This window comes from Oenanthe melanoleuca, chromosome 2 (genome assembly GCF_029582105.1).
Source record: "Oenanthe melanoleuca isolate GR-GAL-2019-014 chromosome 2, OMel1.0, whole genome shotgun sequence".
NCBI classification, from domain to species: Eukaryota; Metazoa; Chordata; class Aves; order Passeriformes; family Muscicapidae; genus Oenanthe; species Oenanthe melanoleuca.
This window is the reverse complement of record NC_079335.1, coordinates 28,291,456-28,312,916: the sequence shown is the minus strand read 5'-3', so window position 1 is coordinate 28,312,916 and position 21,461 is coordinate 28,291,456. Positions and strand designations below refer to the sequence as shown.

General features: G+C 43.8%; 1 protein-coding gene across 5 annotated transcripts in view; it reads right to left on the bottom strand.

Moving 5' to 3' along the window:
• The window catches only part of PAG1 (phosphoprotein membrane anchor with glycosphingolipid microdomains 1), a 102,897-nt gene extending 99,298 nt beyond the window's left edge, over positions 1-3,599 (bottom strand). For 3 of the 5 annotated variants that reach the window (XM_056484438.1, XM_056484434.1, XM_056484436.1), the window contains exon 1: positions 3,372-3,505. The gene's annotated coding sequence lies outside the window, so the exon portion shown is untranslated. Of the gene's footprint in view, positions 1-3,371 lie in introns of all 5 variants that reach the window. The other 2 variants (XM_056484435.1, XM_056484437.1) reach the window with 2 other exon arrangements.
• Between the last annotated feature and the right edge of the window lie 17,862 nt (positions 3,600-21,461).

Genomic DNA, 21,461 nt, shown 5'->3' with positions numbered 1-21,461 from the left:
GGAAGACTTCCAGAGTGATTAACAATGCTGATCTTTATCCTTCACACTGACTATTCATTCATCCTTTCTAAAACGAATACTGCTTACATATGACCCAAGAGGGCTGTAACAAGGCAGTATTTATCTACCCTAATAATCTGCTGTGGCTGCTTTAATTAAAACTGGGTTATATTACATCCATGAAGCAAAGACACACCTCCTGTCGCTCGTCATCCACCTCACAGCTGTGCTTGGTGCACCTTCTCCAGAGCAAGCTTTGGAGGTCCCACCACCTGCAGCTTGCCCACCCCAGCCCAGGTAACTGAGGGCACAGTACTGCCAAAAAAACCTGCTTCACCACAGGAGAAGAAACTCTGAATAGAATGAAACTGCAGAGGGGTTTGCAGTTTGGGGCCTTGAGTGAGCCACAGAACACCTGCAGGCTGTCATTCACCCCAGCTCACAAGCAGGGCATCACTGCTGGCATGGCACACAGGGATTTTGGGAGGTGAGGGACCAGGGGGAATGAGAGACTGATGGAGAACCCCTGGCACTGCACAGCAATTCAGAGCATGAGGGGTGCCAGGATAGAGATGGGGGAACAGCAACCAAGGATGCCTCAATTAAATGCAGTAAAACTGGCAGCCAAATCAGAATTCAGCTTCCTCACCTATGTTGCAGCTTTCACAAGTCCTCCATGAGCCAACATGATTGCATAGTGGTTTCAAAATTCAGAGTTTACTTCTGGTAATATTGCATAAATGAGTGTGCACTGCTTGCCCTTTCCATATTTCACTCCGTGCAAGCAGTGTCTTATCACATGAACATTTACAAATAGACCATTTTCCCATGGAAGAAACTTGAGCTTCTTCCCTCACCAGAACTTTTTTGGCATTATTATACACAGTATAAAGCCTGCTACTGATGGCCTTGGGATGCTGGGATGGGCAGCAAGCAGCAGGCTGTGCAACCAGGGCCCCATCCAGCACCTCTCCCTGCTGGCTCCACGCAGGACCTGGGCCAGCAGATGCCACACATTCAGCAAACCCTGGAGCATCCAAGCTCCCCATCTCAGCTCAGCAGCCTGGGGATAAGGGTGATGGCAGCACTCTGCACCCCTTCACCCTGCCTGGGCTCCCTCCCAGGCACAGCACAACCACCTACAGGACACCTGCCCCTCCCCACTGCTGCTCCAGGGCTGAGCTACCCTCCCATCCTGTGCCTGAAACCTGCCCCACTCTCAGCACCTGGGAGCAGAGGCACTGCTGTAGGGGCCTGGGTAATACTAGTTGAATGACTTATTGTTTTAATTGTCACATGGTTTTGAGTCCTCTTGGTCTATTAATCTTATTCTTGCATTATATTTTGCAGTTACAAATCATACGGGTTTGGAACTACTTTGAAAAAGCCCCTCAGTTCTCTATCCCCATCCATACTGAAAGTAAATTAACTGTCCTGCTCCAGCCACTGACCTCTACAGCACTTTACCATGGGCATCAATGATAAACTCAATTTAACTCCTTTGTGTGTCAATGAAGTTCCCAGTGCTTGGGAACCCGGGAAAGAGGGCTCCTTAACTAAATGTCACTGCACATCCAGCAAAAAAAACTTGATTACTTTTCTTGGGGACTTCTCAGTGCTCCCTAAAATATAAATTAACTCTCAGGTCATCAATAACTCCTTGTTTAGGACTTGGAATCCGGTTGCCATTTTCTGATCAATATAATTTTAATAGTTGAATAAATTCAGAACTAATCTAGTAGGAGTCATTTGTATACAATACTTGATCTAAAGCCACATTCACTCTCAAATGCCTGGCAATGAGGCTTACAAGGAGCACTGTCTCTTAAAACACAATGGATTACCCGTTTCTTTTCCTCATTAAATGCCATCTCAATAAAGGAACCAAACAAAAGATAGGTGAGTTTGATGACTGTCATATCCCACAACCTTTACTCGTACAAGCAATGTGTTGCCTCCAGATCAGGTTCTCATTTGGAAGTTGCAGATCCTCATTGCTGACCTGAATATTGATTTTATGTTAATAAAAATCTGTGTTGAAATGCAGGTTAAATATAAAATTGCTCTAGCACTTCAGGCCTGCAAGGTGTTACACATGCTGTACTATTTTCTTTTTCAATGAGTGCAAATTCACTCACCCCTTACAGGAGACGCCCCACAAGCTGCAGAATTTGGCCCTTGTTAAATAAGCTATTAATCACTGAATTAATCACTTTTCCAAAGAGGGGAAGCTCTTTTGCTATAATGAAGCTGTGCACCTGAAAATTTTTTAATGATGCAAAATAAAACTTCCTGGAATTTGAAATGTCTTGTTCTGCATCACCTAAGAGAAACAAGTACAATAACAATGTGCTTCCATTTACCTACTGGGTATCTTTAGCAATGTTTGCTTCTACAAATTCTCTTAACAGATGCTGCTCCAGTCATCACTTATCTGCAACAGACAGACTTTGAGAGGACTAAGGAGGATTTGCCTCTGGTTTTACACAGCATGCTTGTTTTTTGAAGTTTAATTTAATAAAATAAGAACTCTGGATAAATGTTAATGAAGCACAGCTGCTAGGCTTCCTAGGCTGCTAGTAGGGAGGAAAATATTTTCCACCAAAATTTTTTATTTGCTCTTCCTCTGTCTCACTCTTTTTCCTGCATTTATTGCTTAGGGCTTAGCACTATTTCAAAGGCCATTCCTTTTACAAATGTAATCAACTCGTGTATTCAGCATCACAGAGAATACATTACTCTCCTTAAAACCAAATCTCTGAAGAATAGATCAGAAAGAAAGGTTAAAGAGCTCTATGGTTCAAAGCATTATAGTTCAGACACCTATAAATCACTGTGTTTGTTTATTTAGCTAATTGGCCCATTAGCGTCCGTAGCATCTCGAGATGCACAACTTTGCGGTGTGACCGCGGGCCAGTTCCTCCTGTCCCTCTCGGGGCACCGAGAGCCCAAAGCTCCGCGCAGCACACGACGGTAAAGGGACAATCTGCGCTCGCAGCTCCGCTCGAGGAGCAGCCCCCGCTCGCCCCAGCGACCCCTTCCTCCTCAAGACTTCCCCAGAGCAATGCCACAGCGAAACAAACTGGAGCCTGTCACTGCGTAATCGGATTTCAATGGAAATGCGGTTACGGGGCTGAGGGGAGGCGCGGTAACTCCGCGCGGCGATGGGCACGGCTGACCCGCCGGGCCGAACCGGGCCGGGCCCGCACCTGTGCCCCTCCTGCCGCTGCCGCCGCCACCGCCCGCACACCGCGGGCAGCCAGGGCAGCACGGACCGCGGGCAGCCCCGCCAGCCACGCCGCCGGCCCCGCAGCCACCGCGCCAGCCCCCCAAACACCCACACGGCAACTTCGCGCACCGCCCCAACTCACCGGGAGGCGCCGGCCCCGCGCCCTGGATGCGCCTCCCGCTGCGGCCGGGCAGCGACCAGCAGGAGAGCAGCGAGCTCAGGCAGCAACTTGCGGCGCGTCTCTCGTCTCTCTCCTTTTCTCTCCCTACCCGCCTCCTCCTCCTCCCGCTGTGTCCCTCCCTCCCCCTCCTCCGCCCGGCGGGAGGCTCGGGGGCGGCGGAGGGGCCGGAGCGCGGCCGCGGAGCGCGGCGCGGGCACTGCGCATGTCCCCGCGCCCGCCGGGGCCGCCGGCGGAGCGATGGATGCGGCGGCGCCGCGGGCCGGCGGGGAGCGGGGCACGGCACAGAGCGGCACGGCACGGCACGGCACAGAGCGGCACGGCACCGCACGGTCCCCGCGGGGCTCCGGGGCACGGCTGCCCCCGCCGCCGCAGCGCCCCGCTCCGCCGCCCGCCCTGCGGCACCGCCGCGGCTCTCGGCCGCCCCCGGGCAGCGGGGAGCAGCGGGGAGCAGCCGGGGCCGCGCCGGCGCTGCGGATGCTGGTGCTGGTGCTGGGGCCGCCGCCCCGATCGCTGCACAGGGGCTGCGCGGCTGGAGGATGCTCCGCTGGCCGGCCTGAAAAGGAGGAATTGAACCATCCTGGTCTTATTTTCTTTTTCATTCCTCTCCTCATTATGCGAGCGTGAACTAAAGAAGGCAGGTATTTTGGCGGAAGGAGCCCCGGCATAGTTACTGGTGGCTTTTTATAATGTTGTACCAAGGTCTTTAAGCAAAAGAGATAATCGTGTTTTTACGTGATGTAGGGAAGCACAAGGACTGCAAGTGAAAAGCACTGTAAGAGCAAAGGCAGGAAAGGCTGCAAAAGCGAAATACCTAACTGAGATCTCTGGGGATTTTTTTATTTTTTTTAGGGAAATTGCACAATTACTACAAGTTTCCACCCATGTATAAGGACTGACTTAATACCCAGTGAGCTCTTACTTCCTGAGAATAAGTTCAAACCCCATATGCCATTCTGCATCAACAGTGCTGTCAGATGCATGGCTGGCCCAAGGTTTGAGCCTGGATCTGCATTTGGTGTATCCAAGCCAGGATTTGCCTGTGCAGGAAAGTGCTGGTTTATTGCTTGATTGGTTACTTGGGGGTTTTTGTTTTGTTTTGTTTTGTTTTGTTTTGTTTTTGTTTTAAATCCAAATACAGCAGTACCACCAGCATTTTCATTTTCACCTAATCTTTGGTGAGATTATAGCTCAGTTTATTATCTCCATGTGTATCCATCCAACGAATCCTCAGAGCTGATCCTTTTTCATCCCACCTTTTATTATTGCCAGCTGTTGGGTTCCTCTGTTAATTTGTTAACTTTTTTTTGAACCTTCTTTGAGCTCTTTATCCAACAACTTCTGTCTGCACTGTATATAGTCCATGATTAGCTGAGTCCAGTGCATCTCAGTTTGTGCACATGGCCCCTGTGACAAAATGCCTATTAGTGTAGCATGTAACCTGCCTGTTCTTGCAGTATCCAGCTGATGGTTACCATTTTACCAGTCTGGTGGTGCTTTGCTTCTCCATTTCTGACATGCCACTTTACTGGTGCACTGTAGCTGAGCTAGTGATGTTTTTCTCAAACTTTGTTTTCTCTGGTTTCTTTTACCTGCAGTTCTTGCAGAAAGTTCCCATCAAATCACTCAGTTGGAAACAAGAAGACTTTCTGAAACCCCTAACATCCACATCCCACAGGGTGGCTCTGCACTGAACCCAACTACCCAATACTTTAACTCTTTCAGCTCCAATAGGTTTCTGGTTGCTGTAGTCAGTGAAGATTAGCACAAGTGGAATCCTGAATTGGCACTTTTCTCCCACCTCTGCATTCCTTCATTCTTGACCAGTGGCTCTCCTGCTCTGCTCAAGCCTTGTAGATGTCCTATAAGGAGTGGTAGGCCATCATAGCCATTTGGTGCCTCTGTAGTACTTTCAGCTTAAAGTATGAATTGTGAAATTGTGATTTGTAGGAAATTTTGGAGGCTAACAGTAGTCTGTAGGTCCAAAAAGTCTGGAAACAAATGTTCTAGCAGCTACTCCCCTTCAGCTGTATCTTTTGGCACAGTTTGATGTCATCAGCAAAATAGAGTTTTCGTTGAGTTTTGTACAAGGAATGTTCAAAGCTTGCCAGTACACTGAAACCCAGAGGAACTTTCCAACTCTTTAATCCTACTGTAGACGTTCCTGTTTCCTCCAGATAGTTAGTTTATTTGGATTTAATTAGTTGAAAAGAACCTTTCAAAGATCATAAGCCTAATCAAGTCCATATACTCACTTTTGAGCCAGAGTCACTATGTAGGGTATAAAAGGGTATTACCAAGGCAATCTGGACTCTCACCTTAATCTTTATTCCTGCTAAAATTAAAACAAAGCCAAAGGCAGTTCCAAAGGAGAGGAGTGGCTCTTGCTTGCCTCTTCCTTTCTTCTTTCCCACCTCTCATCTCCCCTTTGCCCTCCAGCTCCAAATACCTTCTGGTTTAATTTATCTGCCTCTGCATTTAAGAAGAGGGCAATATTAGATGTTTCTCTTTTAGATTTGGGGAAGTGGAGTTTGCTCATTACCTAACCTTTATTTGCAGCCCTAGTCAGCAGAACAGGCTGGCCAGGAAGGTCAGGGAGGTCCAAAAGGAGAGATGCAGAGAATGAGGGACAATTTCTTGATTAAAGGGAAGGATCAGGCATGGAGTCACAGCAGAGGAGTAGGAGGGGGATGTAAAGGTGATGGGTAGCTGGTGGAGACGGAAGGATAGGAGCTGCAAAGGCAAAGAGGAGGCCCTTCAAAAAGGCTGGCAAAAATCAAGCAATCTCAGACATGACTAATTCTGCACTTCACAAGAATGAAGCTATTCCCTCCTATCATTTCTGTGACAGGCAGTCCCCAAGGCCCCACTGCTGCTAGAGCTCCATTATCTGAGGCATTGCACCTCATGCTGGTGGCACACTCTCTGCCACAAGGGCCTTACAGTTTAGCATGACCCAAAATGCAAGAAAGGAGTGTAACAAAATATTGCACGAGACCAGGAGAGCTGGACCCTTGGACACCTACATTGCATTTTATGTTATGCAATACCATGGTTATAGTCAGAAGTAAATAACATACAATTCACGTACAACATAGCAGCAGCCCACCCTCCATCTCAGGCATTTCTACTGTCTTTTTTTTTCCCCATTCAAGAATGAGGAAATCCGAAGCACCCGATTTAACCTCTTGTCCAAGGGCCTGTTGTTGGTAGTAGTTAGGGCAGAAGGCTGACACAGGCACAGCTGAAGCACAGTACATGCTGCTAGAGGTCACAGCCTTTGACTTGTGACAGTCTGAGAGCAGCAGAAGGGAGCAGCTGGACATGTACAAGCTTTGCTCTGACTCAGCCTGGAATACCCTGCCTCTGTCCCTTGTTCTGCCCTGCATCCTACTGTCACAGCTCTTTGCAAGTGAGCTGGGTACAGAAGTTACTTTTCAGCTGGACCAGTTCCCAGCCTAGCTCCCGGGGCAGGCATACTAATGTTCTTCCAGCCACTGTGGGAAGAGTGTCAGGGCAGGCAGGGGGGCAGCAGGGCTTGCAGAAGCTGCTGGAGACATTCTGCTCCAGAGGCACAGGACTGGCCTCAGCTGTGCTTGTGCAAAGCAGGTTGTTTTATTAAATTGCATCTTCAACTATCTAAAATGGATTTTGGTACTCAAGTTGGCCACCTTAGTGATGCAATTATGTTGAGACAGACTGGCATCACCACCAGTCCTTTATTAGAAAACTTTTTCATGCCTTCTTTCCGACAACTCTGACTCATTCCTTCATAGGCAGCTTCACACAGCACTGATTCCTTTTCTTAAAGGTAGCTCCACACAGCTCTGACTCTCTCTCTTCTCTGCAAGTTCCCTTCTTTCTTCTACACGACTGGCTAAGCCCCAAGCTATCCCTTACCTGACCCTGTCTGTCCCTCACACTATCAGTCCCTTGCACTACCACATGTCCCTTCTTCCTCACAGCACAGCCAGCAGCCTCCATCCCAAACTGCAGCAGATTCTGAGTCTCAAGCTCCAACTAAAACCACAACCTGTAGCCAGCTAACCCACTCTTTTATAACACCCATTGGGTAGGCACAGATGTTTCTACTGTCAGTAATCAGTACAGGTGTATTCATCAGGAGAAATTACCTTCTGTACTATCCATCCAACCTATCTTCCCACACCCAGGATGGTAATCACTGAGCCAGCAGTTCACTCCACCAGAGTGAGGAGGCTCTGTTCCCAGACATACAATCCCATGATCTCTCTTTTGTCAGCCCTGCTAGCTGTGAAGGAATGAAGCCCTTCAGTCACCAGGGTTGGTCACTAATCAAGCAGAAATGTGACCATGAAAGAAGCAGCTGCCTGGTTTTCTGCTGTGTCATTGAGTTGTATCAGCTCACAGGCAAGTCAAATAAGCTCTAGAGCCACCACAAATGAGAAGGCAGGCTCTGGCTGGAAAGAAGCTTGGGTTAGAGGAGAAGGAAGAGGAGAAGGAACAAGATTTCCCCCTTATGGCAAGATCAAGCCACTGGATATGCTGAGGTGCTCACAGATGCAGCTTGAGATGTCAGTTTACATGTGTTAAACCAGGAATACACAAACTCTGCAGGAGCAGGCAGCACTGTAGTTTGCTGCAATCCCTCAATTCCATCCAATTTTATATAACAGCATGGTCCTACCTCCACATATCTTATTCGTGTAGAAATAATAATTAAAGAAGTTTTAGTAAATAATTAGAGGAAAAATCAGTTCTTAGCCTGCAGGCTTCTGTGCTTTGAGGAAACAAGTATCTTTTGAAGATATGTACATCCCCTAATTATCATTTGTATATAGTATAAGCAAAACTCATTATAAAGAGAATGCAACTTTAAACCACACAAGTGTAAATTTCCCATGAGTTCATAGTGCAGGGCACTATCATGGGTTTAAATGAGCCTTTTCAGTGTCCCTCACCCCTGCCAGCTCCTGGGATGAAGTGTGCCCTGCCTGCCTGAAGGCAGAGAAGATCCTTACTAAGCTCTCCCTTGCCAAAAAAAAAAAAAAATAAAAAAAAATAAAAAAAAAAAAAGTTTGAATAGACTGATGTGTTTCTTTCCTCATGCCAGGCCTGCATCTCTAGCATGGACTTTGTCCTCACTTAACAGAGTGTATTATGGCATGGCCTAGAGCTACCCACAAGGACAGCAATTACTCCTCTGTATTGCTGGCCTGGTTTTTAAGTAGGCCTGGGCAGTCCTACTTCTTCAAGGAGCAAAAGGGCCTGAGGATGCCATCACCTCTGGAAATAAGGCATTAAGGATAGGAAGAGGATGTGAAGAAAGGCATGGGGGCTTGTAGGAAAGCATTGCTTCCATTCAAGGAGCACATCAGTAAGAAGCTGCCACAGTCAAGGGGAGAGAGTAAATAATCCAACAGAACTTTCTTGCAGGCCAAAAAGCCCTGTGAGAGCCTGGATGTCTGCACAGCACATCTCTGAAAGCAATGACAAATCACATTATAGTTGAGCATGTAAAAGGGTTCTGTCAAAGCAATGGCTCCTGGCGTGGCCGATTTGACTGAGACACTCATCACTAGTGCTGCTCCTGGTTCATGCTGAGCCCTTGAGGGCAGGTAGACTATCTTCTGGCTGCAGTGCTGGGCTGAGGCTTCCTCCAAAGGAGAGAAATGTGTCAAATGGACAAAGTCATTCCTTGTGATGCCACCCATGGTGTCATTGGATACTGCTGGGAACCAGGGAAAAAGCAGCCTTGAAGCCTTGGGTTTCTCAGGTTGCTCAAGGACAAGAAATTATAAAAATGATTACACACCTGCTGGAGGCATGTTTTGCAGAAAGCATGTTTTCAAAGAGGTGTTGCCTTTTGGACCAATGAGCCTTTTCTATTCTGTTTTGCACGAACTACCCTAATGACTGTAGTGTTTCTTTAAATAAGAACTCTCTCTTCTGCTTCTCCATTACACAAAGAACTATGTTGCATTATCCTTTCTGCCAACTCCTACAGGCAAAATGCAATACCCGTGGGGGAAGCTCACTTCCACCCTTTCCACCAAGGAGGAAGGAGAGAAGACCAAAGTGGCTGCTGTATGTGCTGAGCAGCACCTGGACCCACGGGCAGCTTTAGCAAATGACTCTGCTTTTCAGTCCTCCCAGTGGGGGACCCAGCTGTGGCTTCCCACTCACCTTGGAGTGCCTTGGCTGTGGTTCCTCAGCAGCACAGCCACAGGGCAGCAGAGCAAGGGCTGCAGCACATCTGCCTGGCACTTGTCCACACACAGCTTTCCACCCAGGGATCCTATTGTCGTGACACCTCAGATGTTTTAGGCTCATTAATTCTGGTGACACAATCCAGAAATGTATTTTTAGAGGGAGTGAGCAGGTGTCCATGGCAGCATTTTAGCTGACAGTGCTGCTGAATTGCTATTCAGGAGTACTTGGTTGTTCTTGATTTGTTGATGAAAAATATGGTTATTCTTAAGACTTTACATCTTCTTAGCTTCAGGAATGGCCTGGATGAGACAAAGGGAAACATTTGCACCCTTGAATGGACTTTCATCTATCAGACTTTCATGAGGAAACTGGAGAAGTGGTACTGAAGATTCATCTGTAATATTGATAGTAGATGATGGTTGGGAAAGAGAACGAAAATAAGAAATTAAAACTAATGACTGTACCAGATTGAGGAAATATTTTGGTTCAGAAAATTACATCAAATCATGTTTTTTCCCACAAGTATTTAGAAATCTGCATAAAAATTATTCAGTCAGTAAATTGGTTGCTACTGTTAAAAATAATGACAATCTATATTCACAGTTGCAAACTCAGTTACAAACTATTTTCATAAATGTAGTTGTTTTTTTTTTCTTTTTGCATAACTACCTTAAATAAAATCGTTAAGGTTGCTGTAATAATAATCTGTACTAATAATCTTCCATCAATATTTTTAAACTGCTAGACAAAAATATGTAGGATCATAGAGCTCATTTTCTAGAAGAAACAATACAGTAAGTGAGTTTGACCCAAACCCATCTGAATGTAATTGCTAGGATGGCAAACTGGCTTCTAATGACACTCACAAGCATCATGCTTGAATCTACAAATTACTTAGTTTGTCTGAGCTCCCACTCTTTGTATTTGCATAGGTACCTATAAATTTTAGTTTGTAGCAGCAAAGTTCAGGACATTCTGCTGGCCTTGGGAAATTAAAGACTGATTTTCCATTGCTAAATATGAACAGAGATGCTGCTGTACAGAGGCTCAAGTGATCTTTAAAAACATACCAAAAACCCTGCCAAGAAATTCATTACCACAGAGGAGCTTATTACAAATATGTGGTCTGACCTCAGGGCTGACCACAGGGCAGGTATTTGGAAGCAAATCAAAACTGAGTAGAAAAAAAGATTTTTCAAATTCACTAATACTCATTTCACTCAATAGCCCACCTGCTAAGTGTAATGAATCTGAACATATTGTGGTCATTAATGCTCTAAAGTAGCCTTTTGTCAAAAAAACCCCAAAACCAAACTTGAAACAATGCTGAAAGACAAATCAATGTCATTGCTACTCTTTCACATACTGAGCTAAAGGTTGATTCTTGCAAAGACTAGAAAAAAATCCTTGTCTGTAGGCTAAGAATGATTAATTATTAGTCACAAAGACACCATAAAAATATGAAGAGTAGGAAGGATTGCTGAGGTCTTAGTCCATAGCAAGAGCTGTGATGGTTCATGAAGGGATTTACATTTCTCAAGGTGAATGCTGTCCTGCTCTGAGACCAGACATTAGTGGACAAGGCACTGCAAGCCATTCCCACCCCAAACAGGAAAGGGCAGGGTCTGTCTAAGTGGTCAAGGTTTGGGCAAGCAAGGGCTCAGGTCCTGGAGGGGAAGAGGGGCTTAGTGCAAGGAGTCCAGGCAAATGCTCCGTTTGAATGTCAAATGCTTCACCAGTGTGACCTCTTTTCACAGCTGACTGCATTTAGGAAGAGCTTTGAAGGATTACAGCCTGAAGCAGTTGACCTTTCCCACCTCCCTTTCCAGGCAGCTGGAGGTCAAGTGAGAGGTTTGAGTTCCATGGCACGCTAAACACCTCGTGTGGGCTGGGTCTCAGGCTGTCAGCCTGGAAGGATGCCCCATCACAAGGGATACAGGGGGGGATGGCCCCAGGGCCATCAGCTCCCCAAAAAGCAGCTGCAGCCCCAGGTCAGAGAGCTGAGCCATGATATGACACCTATGATGCTTTATGATACTGCAGAGTCCAGCTCCATACAAACTTTTTACCTTTGAATTCTGTAGGAGTTTTTTTTCTTTCAGACTTCTCAAATTTGAATTGTCAAGCAGTCAGAAGTTATACCTGGAAAACCTGGGGGAAAAAAAAATGTTTTGGAACCTCAAGAGTGATTTTTATGGGTATGTATATCTCATATCTCTGTTGATGTCCTACAAATAAGAAAAAAGGATTTTTAAAGGTAACCTTGAAGTTAATTTTTAATACAGGAATTAAAATTAATTAAAATTGCAGAAAATAATTTTGAGCTAAATGCATATACCTCAGGTGCCCCAAGACAGGGATGTATTTAAAATGAGAAGCAAATAAAATCCATTATATAGACAGAATTACAGACAGAATAAAATTCGTACTAGTCATTATTTGAAATACAAAAATGTAATATGTATGTTATTTTCAAATAAGTTAGATGAATTATTTCTCCACTTTCTTTTCCCACCTTTCTAAATCTTGTGGAAGGACACATGCCTCAGGCAAACTCCAGAACTATTTCCTTTTTGATAAAAGAGCCTTTCTGTTTCAAAGGCTATTTGGTCAGTAGAATCAGCTAAAGCTGATTCACATTCAGGAGGAGTAAAGCTTTTGATTTAGTATGGTGTTAATGTTAGGAAAAATGTTTAATCCTCAATTTTCTGAAGTGTCTTTACTGTCAGATATCCCTATATCAGTATGCAACATTCACTCTCAAAAATGTCTGCTACCATTTTTTTTTTTCCTTTTTGTAACAAGGTAAATATAAAAAAAAAAAAAATAAGCCAAGTTATTTTCTTGGTTAATATTAGCTCTCTTCCAAGGGACCTGTTATAGGGGGATCAGTTGTCCTGTGTTGGCTGGAACAATCCTGGTATGCAACCCCTTTTCTTTGATATCTTCAGACACTGTTTTCTTCCAGGGCTTACAGGCTGCATAGCCTGCTCCTGCCTTTGCCACCTCACATGCTCCATGGGGTACCCTCTGGGACACTTTCTGGGGGGTGTTGTGTGGGTATTTCAACTACAATACAATCTGATTTCCACATCTCTAACTGCAAGACAGGGTAACAGAAGAAAAACACTGAGAAACTCCTATAACCCTGTAATGTAGCTGGCATATGCCATGGTTGTCTTATCTGCCTAACACCTCTCTTATGCCAGCAGATGAATTCCCATGCAGCAATACTGTGGGCAGGGCCTGGAAACAATGGAAGAGGGGCAGAGGGAGAGAAAACCTCCCCTCTTCCAGATAGCCCATGGTCCTATCCACAGCAATGGGGACACACTGACAGAGGATTTCCTTCCAGTTGCAGCAAGGCACAGCAGTTCTGAAACACTCTGCTCCCTTATTCAGTGCTATGCTGGTGCCACCACTTCTTCATTTACCAGAGCATTTATATCAATGAGCCCCAATCATAATTTTTAAAAATGGGATTATTTTACTGTCCTCAATTCCTAGAATGGTGACCAGATCTGAAGAGCTGATGAAGAAACATTCATGAAGAAACAAATTCTTTATGTATCCAACTACAGTGTAACAGCTGAAATGCTGACTGTATTTTCTTCTTCACTAGATCCTTTTCCTCCCCTTCCCCACTGCACTGTATAACCACACCACAGAGATGTTAATGTAATTACTGGGCAAGACAAATCAATGCAGGCTTTGAACTGCCTGGGTGTTATGTTCGTGCCCTCTTTTCTGGGACAGCCCTTGTACAGCCAGTGCAGGGAAGCAGAAATGTTCTCTCTAATCACCAAGTCCTCAAAGGACTAAAGCAATGCAGGAGATCATTTTACCATCATAGTGGTAATGTTACAGCAGTTACCATGTCTGCCCAAGATTCTTCTGTAAAATAACATGCTTCAGGACTTCCCAATGCAGCTACAGAAAATGTTGTTCCACTTTTCTCTTGAGGCCGATTTTATGAAATCAGAAGCAAATCCTTAAAGAGCTTAAGATTATAATCTGATTTGGTTTAATTTATGAGAAATCTTTCTGTTTAAGAGAGTGATTAAGGATTTGCTTTGTATAAGCTCATGTCTCTGCCTGCTGGCATCAGGGTCAGGTGTTTCTTTGTTTTAGGGAGAAGTTTGTGTGCCTGTACCACTTTGTTTGACAGCATCCATCCACCATGGGCACAGCCTGGGGGGCAAACTGTGGTGGAAGGTGCCAAACATGTCTGTCCTGGGCTTTTACCACCCTCCTCTTGGGCTGGTAAATATTCCAACATCACTTTGCTGAGAATGTGCCTTGGCAGGGAGCAAGGGCTGTGGAGAAAGTGATGTTATTTTAACCTTCAGAATTAGTGTATCCAACTGAGATAGACACTGGTATCCAACATGCTGCTGTTGTATTTTTTTATACACATAAGCCTGGGTTTAGTAGAGCTGCTATTTTGCATGAAGAAAGAAAAAAAAAAAAAAAAAAAAAGAAAAAAAAAAAAAGGAGGATCTTCCAGTAACTTCTTTTTTACAAAAAGAGGAAGAACAGCAGAAGGTCATCAAAGATTTTAACGTATCTGGAGTTGCAGAGACTGCCCTTTGAGAGAAATTCCTGTAGGGCATTTGCATGTCATCTCATTCCTTGTGTGTACTTTTTATGAAAACTGTCCTTGTTTTTCCCAGCATTGAAGATTCAAATTCTATTTCATGACTTAGTTTTGTATTTTTTGCCATTTCAGAAGATGCTGTATCCCTGTAAAATACTACAGTCTTCTGGTACTGAAATGCCAGAAGGATTTGTAGTGACTTTCACCAAACCACCTGAAAAGTAGGTCAGTAACTATACAGTTTCACGAGAACTGCAATGCTACAGCAGAAACTGAGTTAATCCTGATGTATATGATGAATATATCTCCTAACCTCGCTGCAGGGGACAGTGTGGACATAAATATATCTTCATTAATCTTTTCCCAACTGGTTATTTCCAAAGGGGAGGGCCTCATGACATTTCCTTTTTCATTAAATATCATGGGGCCAAATCTGTTGAGCTTGTTTATTAAAACAGAGGCATCTAAATCCAGATTTAGCCTGTAAACTCTCTTGAGGAAAAAAATAAAATTTCATGGTAAGAAGAAGAAGAATATGTAATAAAACATGTTTTAAATTAATTTATATATGGAATTCCTCTTCCTAAAGTAAATCTGCAATTAGCTTTATTTAAATAAAGGACAAACCTCTCATGGTGATGGTTCAGCTAAATGTGTAGATTTAGGTCTAAGTAGCTACACAGAGTCACCATTAAAACCCTGCAGGAGAGCCCTGGTGTATTCTGACTTAGTGAGTTTCCCTGGAGCAGTTCTTCACTGCTGTATTTCATTTCAGCCTTGGTTTATTGCTTTTAAATAGCTATTTTTAAAATTCTGAAACCTCTTTATAGCTGGCAGACAGAAAGCGTAGGCTGCAGGCAGAGAAATGGGTAGGGAAAAGGAGGGAAGGAGGAGAGCAGATCTGAAGTATGTCAGAATGAATGCAAACATTGCATAATGTAACATGTAAACACTTCTAAAACCATGTTAAAGCCTTTTTAGACTGAACTGACAGCAGGGAACAGAGCAAGGGTAAGCACATAAGGTCACATATACTGCATGGAATCCCACCCAGAACAGTTCCCATTGAGCTATAAACCCTTGGACTAACGTGATGCAAAAAGACAAATTATCTGTCAATAACTTAACCAAAAAATAGAAATATCCAAGTAACTATAGGTTGCCTCAGATGGGGACTGATGGGGAGAGAGGGATTATACAAAGGATTTCAGTGGCCTCTTAGGTGATGGATAAACACGAGCTCCTAGTGGGTTGTGTGGCTTCAGAGGACTAACAGCATGCTGCAAGAAGCAGGAGATGACAGGAAGAGACACAGCAGAACCAACCCACTGCTCAAATAATTCCAGCCTTCAAAGGGGAAGGGGGGTGATGTCAAGGGGGTGATGGGGAAATGGCAGCAGGGCCATTGCTGGTGCTGCTGGGACGACCAGCAGAGCAGGCTGAGCTGGGGGCTGTGACACTCTGATGGCCCTGAAAGGTTTGTCCTGATGAGGAGGGGACTGCACAGGTTAGAAACAGCTCCTGTGCAGAGCAGATGCCACCACTGAGAGGTAGAGCCATGAGACAGAGCACCACAGCTGTCCTCCAGGGCTTTTCTTTGGGTGACGGAGCTAGAAATACCTATAAAAAATCTAATTAGCCTGTAAATGAGGAGATAGCTGGAGTGATCTGTCACGGGCTATAAATAACACAGTTCAGAAAACAAAGTTCTAACAGAGGCTTTATGGGTGGAAGCTGGAGCTGGATAAGTTTGAGCTAAAAATAAAATGTGGATCTTGACCAGTGAAACACCTTATGACAGGATGTGGCTAGCTTCTCTCTCGCATTAAATCTTTAAATCAGGATTAGATTTCCTTCCTTAAAAAAATTCTCACATTCAGTCAGCAGAGAGTTGCTCAGCACTGTGTTCCCAGGGCACAGGGTAAAATCCTAGAGAGTTGTGCTGAAGCCTGCAATGATGCACCCTGGGCTTAAAATCTGTGACTTTAGAATAACCACCCTTGAGCAATATGTGATTAGAAGGTTTGCAAATGTGTATTAATTAACACTGAAAAGCTAATCAAAGTGGGTTGGTAAATCAGGCAACCATAAATGACAATCTATAAAAACAAGTTAAATTTCAGCATTAGAAAATAGGTGGGAAAGCATTTCCAGAGAGTAATATTTCTCCTTCAAAACACCCTTATGTAAGATAATTAATTTATTGTAGGCTTTTTGTAGCTAATGCATAGTTAAAAGTTCCTAACTTATGCATATGTACATGAATTGCAAAAAGTCCATGGAGTGTAGGCCTGCATGGGGTTACAGAATTGTCATCAGGCTGTATCTTTCCAACAAGTCACACACTGAAAGCAGAGATGAGACTTGGGTCCTTCTCCTTCACAGCAAGATTTTATCTTTGAGCAGAGGATGCTGGTTTCTGTGAGACACAGCTGAATGGCTCCAGCTTTGCCCAGCTGAGAGAGGCTGCAGATGAATTTGCTATAGAAAAGTAAACCTCAGAAGCATGTGGAAGCTTGTGAAATCCTCTTGGGATTTCATCCCTAGTGTCTTAATATGTCTGGTTAATTGTCAAGTGCCAAGTTTACATTCATCAATTAAATGAGAATGATTACAAACTGTCTCACCCATTGTCACAGAGGCAAAGGTTCCTTTCAACTCTAATAAATTAAATTAAATTGGCTCAAACCCTGCAACCCCAGACAGATTGGCTTTATGTTGAGAGGCATTAGTTTGATTGACACCTGTCTGGTTGACTGGGAATGGTTACTAGAATTAATAGCATCAGACAATGAGGTTTTGTGTATTATGGGAGGGATTTTACATGAATAGGCACAACATCAGCTGGTGGATGCAGCACCTGGGAGAGGCATCCAACCAGTTATGTAGCATTAGTGGCTTTAAATTAGAATATAGGAGTCTTATGAAGCCCTGACCATGTGGATAAATGTGTGTAAATATTATCATTGTTGCTTTTCTAATTCCAGTTATCAAGCAGGAGACCCTGTGTATTTGCAGAGATCAGCAATTCAGTGACAAAACATATTTCACATATGAGATTTTCTCCCAATAATAATTCTTCCCAATTAGCAAACACTGGGGTGTCCATAAACACCTAGAGTTTAGCTTTGTTGCCAGGAAGGGGGTCTAAGTGATCTTTACCTTGTCTGTGTGTTTTAGAAACAGCTAACAGCTCACCAGATCTTCCTGTTTTCAAATAGTTTAATCAGATCACTGTCTGTAAAAAAGCCCCTACACAGCATCACTGGTAAATCATCTTTGCTAAACCTCATCTACCCTGCATTTACTCTCAGGAGCTGCTGCAACCTTGGATTCAGTGTGGGGAAGCTGTACTGTCACACCAAACACCACATGGCTGTGTTCTGGCAGCAGATGGTTGCATAGATTAATAAAATGGTTTGGGTTGGAAGGGATTTGAGATCAATTAGTTCCAACCCCCCTGATTTGGACAGGGACACCTTTCACTAGACCAGGTTGCTCAGAGCTTCACCCAACCAGGTCTTGAACACTTCCAGGGATGGAACACCTGCAACACCTTTAGGAAACCTTTGCAGTAAGTAGTTGTCTGGGAGCAGTTCAGCATCAGTGTTGCCAGTTTGGATACTCAGCTAGTACAAATCAAAATGGTTCTGCTTAATCCATTAATCCATAATTCTTTCTCCTGAGGCTCTGGTGTGTTGGACTTGTGAGAGGAATAGGAAGATTTACACATTTTTAAAACTTACTCAACTATTTTAAATGTATCTTTTGCAAACGTTGTGTAGTTGAATTAAACAGCTATGTAATTCAAAATGCAGTTAAGCTGGCTGCAATTTTGCAAACATTTAAATTTGAGGGTAGATAGCAAGGGAACTGAATGTCTCTGGTTATAGGCAGATCATATCCTAGCTGTATAAGAAGGGCCTAATGGTCTGACTTGCTCTTATAAATTTAGGTACAAAAGAATTCAAAGTGATAATAATTAAAAAGCAGGTCAATGTGGAGGAATATACCAATAATTTTATCATGTAAATGTAAGTGATTGACAATGCATTTAGCATTGTGTTTTCTGGGCTAGTTACTTCGTCCTGAGAAACATTCAGCCAAATTTTATTGTAGCACAGTTTTCTGGCCTCTGTTTCTAGAATCCCTACTCAAGCAGTGTCACTTCTGTCTTCCTGCCTTTCAGTGCTTTAGGTGTGGTTCTCAGAGCAGAGACACAGGTGGGTATAACCACCAGCAAACACCAGTGAGGGAGCAGAAGCAGCCTGTGCTGTTGGTTTCAGAGCCTTGGTAGCAGATGGGGGTGAGGGTGGATAATGGTGCTTGTGGTTTTTCTCACTCTGAAGATAAGAGCTCTTTCTTATAAATATCTGTTTCTCTTCTCAGTCATGCAAGCACAGCAGATTTCAGTGTTTTGCTGCTGACTTGTCCATGTGCTACAGACTGTCACATCAATCAGTAAGAATGGTTTGCACAGCAAAGCAGCTGCTGCTGTAGATTCTGGGTCCATAATGTGTGAAGAAGCTGTATTTTTACACAGTTTATGATATGATTATGTAATGACACCAGAAGTTTATGTCTTGAGTCTAGAGAGATTTTTGGGAGACACCACCTTCAAAGTTTCTCTTTGAGGCTGAAAGATGAAAAAACCCAACAAAGATGGAAATGGCTTGGGTCCAGCCTACATCTCACTGAGGAGAAGCTGTGCCCTAGTGGCTGGTAAGATTATATGTGTATTCTGACAGAGGTGGGGATTTTGGCATCTCTGTGCTAGGAATTCTTTTTTGTGGGTAGCAAAAATACACAGAGAACTAGTGCCATTTTTACCTTCCCAGACTAAGTCATGGATAGAAATTATGAAGTATATGCTATTCTTATTATATTAGCATGGCTCTCCCACAGATGAAAATGTATAATAAGACATTAATTCAGTTTTTGCATATGAAGTTTGTGACTGCAAGGACAGAAGAATAGCTCCTGACAGTGCCACCACCTAGCTGCAAAGAGATGATCAAAATATTTTTCCAATTTTCAGTATCTAGCATGCTCCACACATTGCTATTCAATACTGTATTCCAGCTGTCATTCATAAATTACTTCAGCTGTATTCCCTCCTTTAATGATAAAAGCACACTTCTTAACAAAAGTAGTGTATTCCATTTTGAATCAATTAATTTTATGTGTACATCTTGGCCCACAGTAAAATATATGTGGAATAATTTTCTGCTGTAACACCCAAAGTAATTAAAACTACATGAGGACAGTTTTGACAACGTACTTTGTCATTGGGATGTATTTTCCTGTTACACACTCAGAGGGCAATTTGATGACCATGTAAACAATTAATCACTTAGGAATGAATGAGGAAAACTTTCTCAAGAGTCCAGAGATTTAATTTCCTTAGCAAGCCCATCAGTACATAACAATAGCAGGTAAGTACCAGTGCCACAGATATCATATGGGAGATGTTGGTTGGGAGAGGAGCAGAATATGGTTCCCCTTTTTTCCCAAAACAACAATAGGTTCCTCTGCTCAACCATCTGAATCAAGGAGAAAAAGTGGTGAGTTACATCATGCAACACAAGTTGCTATCAGACATGAAGACACATTTTTAATCCATCAGGCCATTGTTATTTGATGACATGAATGTCTGAAGTAGCTGATGTGCCAAGGTGGATGTACCAAGCATCCATCTTGGTATGAAGATGCACATGCTCTTGATTTGGCTTCACTGACAAGGTGGCATGCCCCCTGTCAGCCCCTGTCCCATGCAATGTAGTAGCAATCTCCTCCTCTGTGTCCTCACCTGGCCCTGAGTGCTGCAATATTCACAAAAAGATGAAAAAACCAGTGGTTCCTTTTTGCCTGTTATGTGCAGTGTCTGCTCCATAAAAGACTTTTCTCAAGACTATGCAGAGTGAGAAAGACAGGGTGAACTATTCAAACTGAAAGCTAAATATAGAGCAAATCTCTACTTCTGGACCCTTGAAGGCTCATGCTTGCAGGATCAACACATTTGTATGATGTCAGGAAGACAGCAAATGCATTAAAGTTTGGTGCACACAAGTCAGGGCACCACGGATGGAGGCTGTGCTGCCTGTCCTGTGGCACACCTGCAGCAAAGTGTTGTGCTGGGGGAGGAATTTCAGCCTGCAATAAATCTGCTGGAGATGTAGAGCAGTATGTAGGAACCTGATCCTCTGCAGAACTTTGGCATGTGTGTAGGGGTCCTCCTACTGCGGTAAGGGAGCTCTCCAGTGCTGCAGCTGGAGATCAGAAACTTTGGTCCTGGATTGTCTAAACTTAATCAAAACTTGTCCTGGATTTGGGGTAGAAAATCCTGATTATTTTTCTTGAGTTTCTCCTGTTCCTGCCGCTGTGAGAGAATCACTGCAGGGAGTAAAGTAGGAAACAGGTTCCTGAAGAGCCTGGGATAAACAGAATTGCAATGACAGAGATAGAGACTTGGAGAGCACTGTGTACAAATTCACCTTTGGCTTTGCAGATCAAGACTGGAAACTACTGAGTATGAGATGTAAAAGAGCTTTGTTTTGTTTAGAAAAATTCATTTCAGTGGAGATAAGCAGAAAGGCAGTATATACCATGGGAATTAAATTAGCAAAGGCAATTGCTCCTTGTCAAAGACAGAAAGTCACAAAATTATATTGGTTCTGTTTTTGTTTTTGTGGTTTGGGCTTTTTAAATTAGATGCCCAAATAAAATACTTGCATCTAAGGACTGGTCCTCTGAATTCCTGGGTTCTCAGCTCAGCTGATGGATTATGGACCTTCACTTTTAAAAGTTCTGACTAACTGCACTGTGGATAGTTTAACACACAAAGCCATGCAGAAATTTGCTGAAGCAGAATTTGTAACAGAGGTTTTTGCTACTGCAGCAGCAGCTAGCAGGAGTTGAGTGAGCTTAACCCAGTCTGGCAGTGTTTCTGTGAACAGTGACTGCAATGCAGACAGAACAGCAAAAGAGGAGTGGCTGCAAACAGTGAAGGAGTTGGAGTCTCTCTCACATACCAGAGATTTACTATGATGCTAGGCAATTAATTGCTTAAAACCCAGTATTTTCTGAGGTGTTTCCCCAACATGTTCTTCATTTTTACACACTGAAGACAGCTGGCTTTTTTGTCCCTGTCTGAGCCACACAGCAGTGGAGGGGCTCTGGCAGGGTGCAGTGTGTCCCTGCTGGGTGCATCTAGTCCAACCTGGAGAGGGGCCAAGCAGAAGTGATAGCTGAGGATCAGGGAGCTC